The 12,860-nt window shown below is 39.5% G+C and overlaps 1 protein-coding gene and 1 long non-coding RNA gene across 8 annotated transcripts in view; one reads left to right on the top strand and one right to left on the bottom strand.

Annotated features, from left to right (window-relative positions):
• tenm3 (teneurin transmembrane protein 3) overlaps window positions 1-12,860 on the top strand; it is a 390,360-nt gene that overhangs the window by 132,928 nt on the left and 244,572 nt on the right. For 2 of the 7 annotated variants that reach the window (XM_086034267.1, XM_086034266.1), the window contains exon 1: window positions 6,708-7,169. The exons of the other annotated variants lie outside the window; for them this stretch is intronic. The gene's annotated coding sequence lies outside the window, so the exon portion shown is untranslated. Of the gene's footprint in view, window positions 1-6,707; window positions 7,170-12,860 lie in introns of those variants that run through there. 7 annotated transcript variants of the gene reach the window in all.
• LOC147145453 (uncharacterized) lies at window positions 1,197-6,708 on the bottom strand. Its single transcript, XR_015087250.1, has 3 exons — window positions 6,235-6,708; window positions 4,176-6,025; window positions 1,197-4,057 (listed from the first exon to the last, which is right to left on the bottom strand). It is a non-coding gene; the product is annotated as an uncharacterized LOC147145453 (long non-coding RNA).

The following is a 12,860-nucleotide window of genomic DNA, read 5'->3' as shown; positions in this document are numbered from 1 at the left end:
CACACACGCACACACACACTCAGTGGGAGGTCAAACATGAGATGTTTAACTGGCAGGAATAGCTCAACATGAAACACGCTGGTGCAAAGCTCCCCTCTTCCCATCGATCATGCACACACCCCGTGAAGGTCTATATTATGTGAGTTAGTAGGGGGGGTACCAGCAAATACAATGGTGTAAGAAAAGCCTCACTGCTGGCATAATTGTGATGGAGATAAAGAAAGGAAGACAAAGGCTGTCCAGTGAGTCCAAACTACTTTCCCAAGTGCTCTCACACAATCAGGGGTTCCAGAATGTAAAATAAGTAAACCCAAGACTATGTCTGTCTCACTGCAGTCTGCATTTTATGTGGGAAAATATACCCCCCTTCTCCTTGAAAAAGAGCATTTTTTGGGGGGATAACTATTTACTATATACCAGTAATTCTTACAGTCCATTCAAATATATTTGTTAATGGAAATTGGATTTAACGCCGTTATCTCTATTTGAAGTCAAATAATCTGCATTTGAAAGGGGAAACCAACGCCCAAAAAATCTTGACAATAATGTTCTGTGCACCTCCACACGACAACATGATAAGTCTAAACATGGCATTCTGATTAATATTGCATCTGTGGAATATGTGTTAAGCAGCAAAATCCACCCGTTTTTAGCCATCTCAGGGGGCAACCATTTTGTCAGTTGCTGTCAACTGAAAAGGACATCACACTTGCTCAGGGCTCAGGTAACGACCAATCATGGCCTCAAAAAATTCCCATGTGGTGCAACTGTGGTTTACCGTACATCTTCTCTGTTATTTGAAGTGTTAGGCAAACAAGCATTTGTGTTTCTTTCAGTTTTTGTACTAAATTAAACTTAGACTTGGCTCTTTTAGCTCACACCCCCCTCACAAATGTACTTTGCAAGCTTATTTTTCTTTAAATTGGATAAACATGATGACAAACCGTTAAGAATACTATTCACCACATCAAAGTGCACCAGAGATGAATATTTCAGCAACAGAAATTTGATCTATTATTTTGAATTAAATATTCAGTTATACTGCTATTACTTGTCGTACCACATGATAAGTGGTCACCCCAAATGACAAAGATATCTTTAACAACCCACTTAAAAAGATCAAAATAATAAATTCAGAGTAAAAAGACTTCAAAACATATTTTATTGAAATTTAATATTTCACACATTTCATTCACAACTGTTTCGGTGAAACAATCAACTTTTTCATATACACTTATTCAAGTTCTCTAAACAGGAAAAATAATGTGAACTGAAGTTCAAGTTAAACACTAAATAAATAAAAGGCTTCAAAACATGTTGTGAAGCCTTTTTAAATTAACCAAATTTATCTACAAATATTTAATCCAGCTTTCGAACCATTTAGGAAACTCAATTAGAGTGACCTTTAACAGTATAAAATTGTGAAAAAATATGACATTCGCCAAATTGTGACAGGAGCATTCAGTCTGAATGTTTGTCTATTTAAAGCGGTGTAAATAGCAACTACACATATCATGTGTCACGGAGGTAATCTCCGTTTCATCTTAATATTCACATTCATATTAACTTTATGGATGCAGGTAGTTGGCTCATTGTTTTATTTATTGCATCACTCATGGCTTTAAACCTCGAAGGAGTTTTTGAGGTTTAGGCGGTTGTAGCCAAAAAGATGTATTGTATTGCAGATGTTTGCTGATGTGACATTTTCTAATACATTTTGCACGATGGACGCTTCACATGTGCGCGGACTTTAAAGTACTCGGCTGCCGCCGGCTTGGTTTTTGTACTCTTTTAATCAATGCAATCGTTGAATTAGTGATTGAATGGATTTTTTAGGTAGTATTATGTTGACATGATTGTGCAATAGAAATATAAGGTATAATACAACAAAGTGGTGCATGCGAACTCATACAAGCTGGTGTTTTTTTTTTTTTTCCTCCTGTAAAGTTGTCTTTTTAACACTCCGAGGATTCTACCTGACAGTGACAGTGATTGTGTGTGTGTGTGTGTGTATATATATATATATATATACACACACACACGTACGTATGTGTGTATGTCAATTGGTCACTCTAAACATTTGCCGCTAGGTGTGATTGTGAGTGTCAATGTTTGTTTGTCACTGTGTGCCCTGGGATTGGCTGTCAACCAATTCGGGGTGTCCCCCGCCTACTGCCCGAAGACAGTTTGGGTAGGCTCCAGCATGTCATGTGTCGATCTATGACATCATAAAGGACAAAGCATAAAAGGACCATAGCAACTGCAGAGCAACTGATACGTCACGTAAACAACCAGTTATAACACAGCACTCCCCACGACCCTTGTGAGCATAAGCGGTGTACATAATGGATGGATGGATTACATTTATGAAATTGTGATTTAGGAGGTTTCGGCACACAAAGACAAACTAACCATTCACACTCATAATAACCCCTGTGGACAATTTTGAGTGTTCAATTAATCAACCATGCATGGTTTTGGAACTGTGGGAGGATACCAGAGTCAGGGCCGCCGCTCTATATACAGTACGCAGAGCACACACAGTGCGTAGGACACCATTGTCCGTGGGGAACACCATCTCGTCCATGGGGACACATTGCAAGATGATCGAGTGTGCCCGCCATGTGTGGACAGGCTCGCGGAGTAATGAGTGCTATGTATTCCGGATACAAAAAAAATTGTAACTGTATTCCATTACCATTGCAGAAAAATACAATTCGATTTAATAAAAATGTGGATTATTTTGTTTTGGAGGATTATTTTTTTAATGTGGGTAGAGAGACGGCACAGTTGAGTCCCTGCCGCTCTCAAACAATGTTGGCCAAACAAGATTTTGCGTCAGTTAAGTGGATAACTGGTCACATTATGCGTCAATGGTCATCCCATGTATAGGTTTTTGTTGTCCAACAATTTAAACGTTTGATACAGGTCATGGCTGCAGATGGATATGTGTTGGTTTTAGCGCTGTCAGTTTCAAAAGTGACTCGAATGCAATGGATGGTGACTGTTTTGGATTGTATTCAATGCAGGACTTATTTATTTTCAATTAAATATACAAAGAAATGTGTGAACTGTCAAACTCATCTGGACTACTGGTTATCATGGAGAAATGCTAAGAGCTTGCAGGCTAGCCATACGCCCACAATTTGAAAGTAAATACTTCTAATTCCTGTCACCCAAAGCTTTACTATTTAAACACCATATTACCAATATCATCTGCTAAATTTAATATCTTCTATTACAAGGAATACAGTATACATAAAACATGACATTCTGCAAATACAGTTGGCATACAGGATTTCGTCCTGTGAGAGTGGCAGCTGGGCCTGTACTTACACTCGTCAGACAAGGTTGTTGTAGCTCAAATGTTTTATTTGTTTAAAGTTTTTAAGATTGTTGGGATTGTCTCATTGTCTTAATTGTTGTATTTGAAGTATAACTTGAATGGCAACCCGCAGACGCTTGAACTTGCTGGCTGCGAAGTGTGCTCGTCGTGGTTTTCTTCTGATTCATTTCAATTCTCCTTTAATTGAACAATAAAACTGAGTGACCAATACTTACCAACAGCTTGTCAATGCCATCGTCAGAGCCTCAAGACGCCGCCGCTGGGCAAGTGACTGCAGTCAAATGGCCAGTGGGCGGACCCAGCTCACAAAAATATTGAGTTTTCTGCATCTTTTTCGAGGCATTTTCATTTCTTGATTTTTTTTCCCCAAAAGTAACCATTGGAATCTTTTTACTGGTGCTTGTACTCCTTCTTAAGAGTTTTTTTAGATAATTTTTTGTCATGTCCCATACACTTTAAAAAGCGTATGAAGTACTTTCTGATCAGTTTACACGTATTTACATTTCATCAAATGGCTCACAAAATTGAACAGCAACAAAGTAAATATCGCTGCCAAAGGACTGAAATGCAACTCTTGGGGTCATCTGCATCTCTTGAAAAATGTCAGTTGTCCATCAGTCAGTGGGCATGCTGTGTGTGGAATAACGATGCTCATGTGGTCATCACACGGAAGTCCACTGTTTTCCCACTCAGTGTAAGGAATCTCCATGCCTATAAACAGAGAATTTTAGATTGCATGAAGTGACAGCAGACACAATGTTAAATGTAGCTTATGATTAGAAATCTAAACATGAACTAAATGTTTCATTCAAATCACAATTTCATGTACCTGTTGTCTGATCCCGGAACTGGAGAATGCAGTCGATGTGAGCGAGCTCCTCCAGCTGCTTAGGGGTGATGTGGCTCTCCATTCACAGTGAATGGTTGTCCCAACCATAGCGGAAAGTATCCAGGTCATTTCGCCAGTAGTGAGAGGAATACAAAGGAGCAGCAGAAGACGTGTTATTCAATGGCAATGCTGAGGAAGCCCTCTTCTTCAAGAAAGTGGAGAACATCAGAGATAGAGGTCACAGCTGCCAACAGATTTCTCTAATAGCCACTCAATCCTTGAAAAAAAATATGAAGTATATTAAAGTTATATATGTAAAATATAAATTATCCACAATGAGTGCACAACAATAAACTTTAAAATATCCAACCTATTCAAAACCATAAATTTGTTTGTTTTGAATTTGTGCTTAACCCACTTTATTTGGAAACAGACCTTGTTTCATACTGCTTGTCATTACCCCCTTAAGCAAGTGGGACACAAACACGATGATAAATACAAGAGTGAAACGACAGCGGTGGAAGCAACCGACAGTAAAACTCTGAAAATATTTTCAAAAAGTTGTTAAACATTCTAGTTCTGCATTAATAATCTCAATTGCTATAAGGAAAAAACAGGAGTAATATAGGCTTTATATATTCTGAACTGTGCTCGTCTTTGACCTGGTATTTTTCCCAACATCCAACTCTCTCTGAGCAGTGCTGCTCTAAATTCTGGAGGTAACATACATTGTCTTGTGCCCTGTAGAATAAATGAGCTCTAAGTAAATAGTAATAAGCCGCAGACTGATTACAAAATATCATCACCATCACCATGATCACCATATCATCACAAACTGTAAGAAATGTGTCACAATCTAGCAGTACAATGACGTTTCAAACATCTAAATGTTGCCCTGTGATCAATCGCCTGGCAACCAGTTCAGGGTGTAAGCCTGCCTACTGCCTGAAGATAGCTGGGATAGGCTCCAGCACACCCGCGACCCTCGTGAGGATAAATTGATCAGATAATGGACGGATGGACATCTTGCCAGGTTCCGTAAAATCGAGAAATTGAGTGGATCCCACAAACGCAGACAAGCAGACATTTATTTACAAAAACACAACCAATTTACTACCGTACAAAGTGCAACAAAGCGCAGGCGGATTGCCTGGAAAAAAAAACACGGGGAAACAAAAAACGCTTGCAAAAGGCAAGGAGAACAAGTAAACGCAAAATCACCTGCCACAGAGGGATCAGGGGAAATTCCAAATAGAAATAAACCAAAACTGCGAACGAGATAACAAACAAATACCGAAATACTCGGTCAAAAACACGCGATCAAAACTACAAGATAATTTAGCAGATTGAGGAAAAACAGACACTAGGTTCGATGGACGTAAGCAAGGTGAATAATCTCACGACGAGCCCTCGACGCCGCAGTCCTTTTAAAGTCCTTGGTTGTTAATACCGCACAGGTGCGGCGCCGAAGGACACGCCCCCACAGTTAATCAGCTGGAACACAGAGCATCAACACAAAACAGACCATGACACATCTAAATTTTACTGGACTTGTTTACCATAAACATTAGGACACTTAAAGTATGCCTCTTAGATATAAAATAATTTTATAATTATATAAATAAGTCATGCAACACAATTCAGGCTTAAAAGTCAACATCCTTGTTATTACTTGTTTTATGTTGACGTCCTTGATGATGCCGAAATAATGATAAAAAATCTTTCTTGTACTCTAAATACTAAAAATGTAAGGAAACACCCCGTTGCCCTGGAATGGGTTAATAATTCATTGTAAACACTTACGTTTCAAATGTTTGCCGTTGAGTGAGAGCGAAGACGAATCCGGGCCACTACAGAAAACCGTAGTGACACCGTTTTTAGGGCGAATTTTTTACATGTTGAATTTCAATGCCGAAAAAATTCAGTGTTAGAAATTCTTATTCAAACTTCGATGGCAGAGATTTACTTCCATAAACCCAACCACATTGCTGACTTGTGTAGTGTGGAATCAGTCAGTCAAAATTACAAATTGACAAAGACAACGCACATGCAGACATACCTGTCTTACATAAGACGTGGTGCCGTCGGCTAACTTTCAAAACCAAATTTAATACTCCTTCCCTGTTTTGGTTTATACAGCTGCTTCCAAACCTTGAACCACACACGCGTGCGCGAGCCCCTACACGCACCCAGAAGTCTGGGGTGCATGCGCCATCAGTGAGAGACTTGTTCTGTGTAATTAGATGCTATGCACGTAATGCTTACGTGCACAATTGTGGATATCACTCCCCAAAAAAATGCAAATACGGAGAGAAACTCACGTACGCATGCGTTACGAGTGTTTGTGTGAGAGTGACAGAAAAAAGGGGAGAAAATAAAGGAGGAGGAGCAGATACTTCACCCGCCTCTTGCCTCTAAATGCAAAAAGCAGATTCCGATCGGTCGTCCAGCAGCCAATCATTGCGCTCCCCCAGCTCCCTTTCTGTCTTCGTGGCTCCACCCCTGCCTAGTTGGACGAGCAGGAGGGCTCCACAATTTACCAAGGCAACAAGGGAGCGAGCGAGGCAGCGCAGCAGGCGCGCGCGCACGCACACACACACATACACACACACGCGCGCGCGCCCCACGAAAGGTTGCGGCAGCGCTGAGTAAAGAATGAAAGAAGAGCACTCAGGTCCCCCCCCCCCTTTTTTTTAACATACATTACAGCATTCTCAGTTTTCTCCAGTGATTTTTCAATCTCCATCTCCGGCAAGAAGTGAGTGGAGAGACCTTGGCTAGACCGAAAGACAGAAACAAGGAGAAACGTGAACAAGAATCCACGCCGATTTTTCGTCTCTTTTTGTCTTGACGGAAAAGACAAATACACAAAAACAAGAGACTGAGGTGCGTTTTTTCCCCTCTACTGGTCATGTGTTCCTGAAAGGATCCTATGTGTTTTGGGCAGCTCGAAGCCTTTCAAGCAGCCGAAACTGGAGTATTCACACAGACAAGGTAAAGCACTTTCTTCAATCTGTGTTTTCCCGCGTGGCCGGGAGACGCTTTCTCTCGTATATCGCCTCTCATTGTATGAATTCACGGAATTTAAACGAACCAACAAAGCGAAACAATTTTGTTGTTACAGTGTGCGTGCGTACGTGCGTGTCTTTTAAAACAGTAGCAGACGAGCCTCCCGTGTCTTGATTTGGTGGTCAAGTGTCATAAAAAAAGAGGCTGAGGGGGAAAAGGGCTTTTTTTTCCCATCCCAGAAAAGCTTTGTGTATTTCATCTTCTTAGATATAATCTTCGTTTCCATCATATCCTATTTCTTATTTTTGTTTTCTTTTATTATTTTTTTACTCACTTTCAGCCCTTTTGCAATTTATTTTTGGCTGTGATCGTGGTTTTAGAAAGTGAGAGGAGGCTGACTCAAGCAACAAGTTTGTGAGTTGACAAATCAGTCAAAAGAGCAGCAAGGCCTGTAGTTGCCCATCTTGTCAAATCGCCACACACTATGTCAGTTTATATTGATCTCAATTCTTATTTACTAAAGGCCGAATAAAGACGTCAGTACAGATGCGTCAGAGGCCAGTTTATTCACTTTCAGCAACGCTCTTAGGGTGCACTGTATCACGTACAAGACATTTGAGACATTTAAAATAAACACAAGATTCAAGGTCTGCTTTAGATTTTGTGGTCACTTCATGTGAGCAGCAGTCAAAATGGAGATGGGCAATATTAACCAAATTAGGGGCATAATTCTGGACAAATTGCTTTCAGACATACTTGATGTCAAAGTGACCAAGATGCATTTCAGTTACTGTGCATGTGGTTTGGCGTTTATATTTTCTAGTTTGTATTGCACACACACGTACAAATGGCAGCAAGACAGCATTCATTTTTTCCCTTGTAAACATATACAGCGTTAGATGTTTGCAATACTTATCTTAGCTTCCTATGATGATGCAATTGGCACCATAGCCATAAATGACCCATGATTTTTAAGCATAAAAAAATATATTTCACTGTGCACTGCCATTGACATACTGTAAATCATCAGAGCGTTTAGCCAAGCATGGTGATGCAAGATATGAAGTGAAATACTTGAAACTGTTTATTCATGATCTGATCACCCAGGATGCATAATTGGGTCTAGAGGAGCAGGGCCAAAGTCAAATACTGCTCTCCCTTTCCTCTTCCAGTCACACCTCATGATGTGGTGCTAAATAAAGTGGAAGGTTAAGGAGCACGTCAACATAAACTATACATACCTACCAGAGATACAGAAACTATTGATTGTATGCACCACATCAGTGTGGATGCCATTGTAAGGTCATGTAACTACTGATGAGTCACCTATGTTAGATGTAAATTCAGATTTTATTCTTGCTCTTCTGTTTATCAGCCGTTATTTAATAGTTATTTCTTCTTTGCCAGGAAAACATAGCTGTCAATTGTCTGTTTTCCTCAGACAGCCTACTCCGTCTAGAACTGCAGATGTATTTTTTTAAATAATTTGATTTACACTTGCACTCTCATATATATATAGAGTATTAGGGATTCACAATATATCGAAAAAATATCAATATCACAATATTAGCTCATGCAATATGCATATCCCAAAGGCATGTAATAACGTTTTTTTGGAATTGTATTCTTTTATCTGAATTTGACCAGTCAGACACAGACTTAAATGTGCATCGCCACCAAATAGTTGAGAATTATCTATTAGCTAAGACTATATTGAGCTCACTACTTATTTTGCTGTGTGAAAAAAAAATCTTTCTTTCTTTAGATAATAAAAATGTAATTTCTTTATAAACATGTTAAATATCGCAATAATATCTATCGCTATATTCAACAACCATAGTGCATGTTTTTCCAATATCATGCAACCCTAATATATATATATATATATATATATATATATATATATATATATATACACACACACACACACACACACGCACACACGGGTGTGTTTGTGAATATGTATGAACTAATATTCAAAAACAGTATAGGGATTAAATGTAAATTTCCATCCATGTCACAACCTGTCGCGTGATGTCATTTAGGACGCCGGTCAGCGAGGTGTTGGACATGTTCCCACCTCTAGCTAGAGTAGTTTTATAACAAGCCTGGCAGACACGCTTTGCCGTGTCTTTGGGCGTACCCTGGCTGTCGGACATGTAGGCCAAAATAATTCCATATGACGATTTGTGTGTCTTGTTTCTCCGTGAGTAGTGGAGGATCTCCAGGAGCTTGAGAATTTGCAGCCATCTTTCTCCTCCCTCTCACTTGCACAAGCCTCCCACTTCAGGTATTCCCCACTTGTCGGCAGACAGGCGGCCTAATGTGTACCAGCCTTTAAGACACACAGTAGGATAGCTGACACTTTTTTTTAATACCAGTACTAAAGAAAAACAAAACTGGCACTGAACCATTTTTGACGTCAGGATGTGACGGTTTGGTATTGTTCCCGTACAACACTCACTGCAGTATTTGTATTCCCTTCATTGTAACTACTGACATTAAATGCACAATATGTTAGGCATTACACAGTGCTTTTCCAATTTGCATTTATGAAAAAAAGATTTTTGGTGATAAACCGATAAGACTTCATCCAAACTAAATACAGGCATGAACTAAAAATGGAAATCACTTCACTTGTGTAAGCATGCTTTGCTGTCTGTCACCATGGTAGCTGTGTGGAAACTGTATTTAACCGAGTAAAGGTTTGGGGAAACCTAAAGCAGATCTGCCTTCATTGCTTCTTTTAGCAATGTCTGTTTTGAAAGGCGCACTGATGTATGTGGTGAGGTGAGGGTAAGGGTGGACGGTGCACTGCTGATCACACACACACACACACACGCAAACACACACCCGCACACCCACCCCCCCACACACACACGCACACCCCCGCACACACACAAAGAGAGAGAGAGAGAGAGAGAGAGAGAGAGAGAGAGAGAGAGAGAGAGAGAGAGAGAGAGAGAGAGAGAGAAAAGACGGGCTTTTCTGTTTGCGTAATGACTTCCAGACACAGATTTGCATTCCATTGCCGTTTGTGGGGTGTATGTGAGGTTTTCCCTCTGCAGCCCCAACACGTACCTTTTCAATGAGAAACATACATTTTGAGATGCTCCCCAAAAATGTGTACATGAAAAACAAAGTCAAGGGAGGAAGTGCGTGATGGATTAAAGGAATTAAACTGTCACTGTGAGAGGAAACATGCTTTTAAGAAAAAGCAAATAGACAGGTCGTAAAGAGAGGAAGGCAGAGATAGCGCTTGAGACAAGAACATGTGCAACTGATTAAGATTCCAAGGGGCCTATTAAGAATGATAAGATGTCATTAGGAAAATAAATAACTATTCAAATTATATATCCTATTTATACCAAATTTAAGAGCAAAAGTTGACATTTGAATTGGAAGCCCTGTTTTTCACATCTAGCATTGCTAAAATCAAAGTAGTTGATAGACGCTGTGTGCATTTTTAGTGGGAGGGAATTAAAGAAATATTTGTTTGTAATTGTGTTTTGAGTTTGAATAGTACAAAAACATCTGACAACACCTCAATCACTATGTCCAATAATTTAGTTTTACAAGATAAACTGCAAATGTCTGTCGATTTAATTTATTATTTAGCCTTTTTTTTTGTCTTGTCTAGAATGTTTTAGTGGATTAGGATATTCAGACCAACCACTGGGAGAGACAATAGAACCAGTCAAGCACAGAAAGCGGCTGCATTCCACTGCCAGATACAATTATAAATAATAAAAGAGGGATAACAATTTAAAAAGTAGTTATTTGCTACTTTTGGAATACAACAACACATTCATGTCACTGAACCCAGATGATACCACGCAGTCGCTCGGACATTATAAATGCTTTGGGGCCATAATTAAGATATTGAAGTCACAGCGTGATGGAAGAAACAAAATAAAATGGCAGGTATTATGCATATTTAAAGATGAGATGTTTGACAGCTACAAACCGGTATTTTTTTAGTTGCCTTTCTTGTAACAAAGGAGTAACAGTGGTTACTAACCATTAAAAGAATAATATAATTACAGTGATAAAATTTTATGTTTACTGTGCTCTATCAATACAACGCTATTAAATTTAACTTACTTCCTGTGAAAACTAGTACTATCTATGCATGTGTACATTACAGTATTATTATTATTTTTTTTTTAAAAGCAGGCTTATTGATTAACAAGGTTGTATGCTATGTTAGTAAGTTTTGTTTGGTTCACTGATTCACTGTCCGCAAATTAAATCAAACATTTGACTGCTGCCATGAAAAAGCAACTGCTATTTCATCTACCGATAATTACCCTTTGCATGGTCTCCACATTAACACTCATTAGAAGCAGGAAATGTGGATTTTCATATTTTGAAGTGAGGCCACAATGTGGAGGGAAGTTGAAGCCATTGCTGTTTTAGTCACTGTGGTTTTTTTTCCCCCTCTGCAGGCATTTGCAGATTATATGAGATGTATTTGCAGATTAAGGGGACAGGTTGTGTGAAAGACTGACTGCTGGGGCAGACAATGTGACCAGCCAAGCATTATATGACCTGCTGGATACCACCACCGCTGCATGCACACTCACATGCACATACGCTGTTGCACGGGTGTGGACACGTTCACAAGCGATCATGCGTTAGCTGCGGGAACACACTGATTCATCAACAGATGAAACCCCACACCACTCCACATGCATTTTCGTTAACACTGTTATGTTCCTTACCCCAGTTTGCAGGCTGTAATTGCTACTCAGTATGGGATGGCATGTTAAGACATTTCTGGAAATAATCACCAAGATTTACAGAAACTTCACTGCACTGTTGTATCAATTTATCATCCCTGCATATTTTTCTTATCACTAACTCTTCAGCCTTTGTCTTGACCCCATCCCCCAAAACACACACACACACGCACGCACACCCCCGCACACGCACTCGCACACACACAATTTACAGACACCTAATCTCATACTTTCGCAGGCCTTGTTGCTAGGAGATGAGTGTGTTTGTGTGGAGACACTACCGGCTAAATGTACAGTGTATTAATGTGTGAAAGTATCTGTGTTTCAAACCTTGAAAAATATAAAAAGGTTCCGCTTATTTCTTGAATGAATTAATATGCTTGTGTAGTTAAAATATTCTTAGATATTCAGGCATGAACACACATTCACCAGAACACATCACAGCATTAGCATTGTTCCCATTCATGATAATTGAATATTATTTTCATGTTTCATTATTTTCCACCACATACATAAAAATGTATTATTCATTATTTTATTGGGGTAATGTATATGGATTGTGGATTGCTTTGTTTGCGCACCGGTGCGTGGTATATCACATCAACTCTCTTCCCTAAAGTACTGGAGGATACGTGCATAGTGTGTTCACGGGAAAGCTCTTCAGGTGAAAGTGCAGCGCTATACTCTCTCATCACTAATTCAAAAGGAAGACCGACTTGTTAATGACGAATCAAAATGTGGTCAAAACATTTCTCTGACTTGCAAAGTGGACAGTATGTTAGGCTCATGCTCCATTCATATTGGATGGACTGAAGGTTATCTTGTCAATCAGTAGTTTTACTGGCGTTTCAGGCCTTGAAGATTGTGGCGCTGTTAGCGCCCGAGTGTCGAATATAAAGTGTACGCAGAAGAAATGGGGTAACAAAATGTGAAC

This window comes from Filicampus tigris, chromosome 6 (genome assembly GCF_054856515.1).
Source record: "Filicampus tigris isolate MCC_2025a chromosome 6, RoL_Ftig_1.0, whole genome shotgun sequence".
Classification (NCBI taxonomy): Eukaryota; Metazoa; Chordata; class Actinopteri; order Syngnathiformes; family Syngnathidae; genus Filicampus; species Filicampus tigris.
This window is presented reverse-complemented; position numbering and strand designations above follow the sequence as displayed.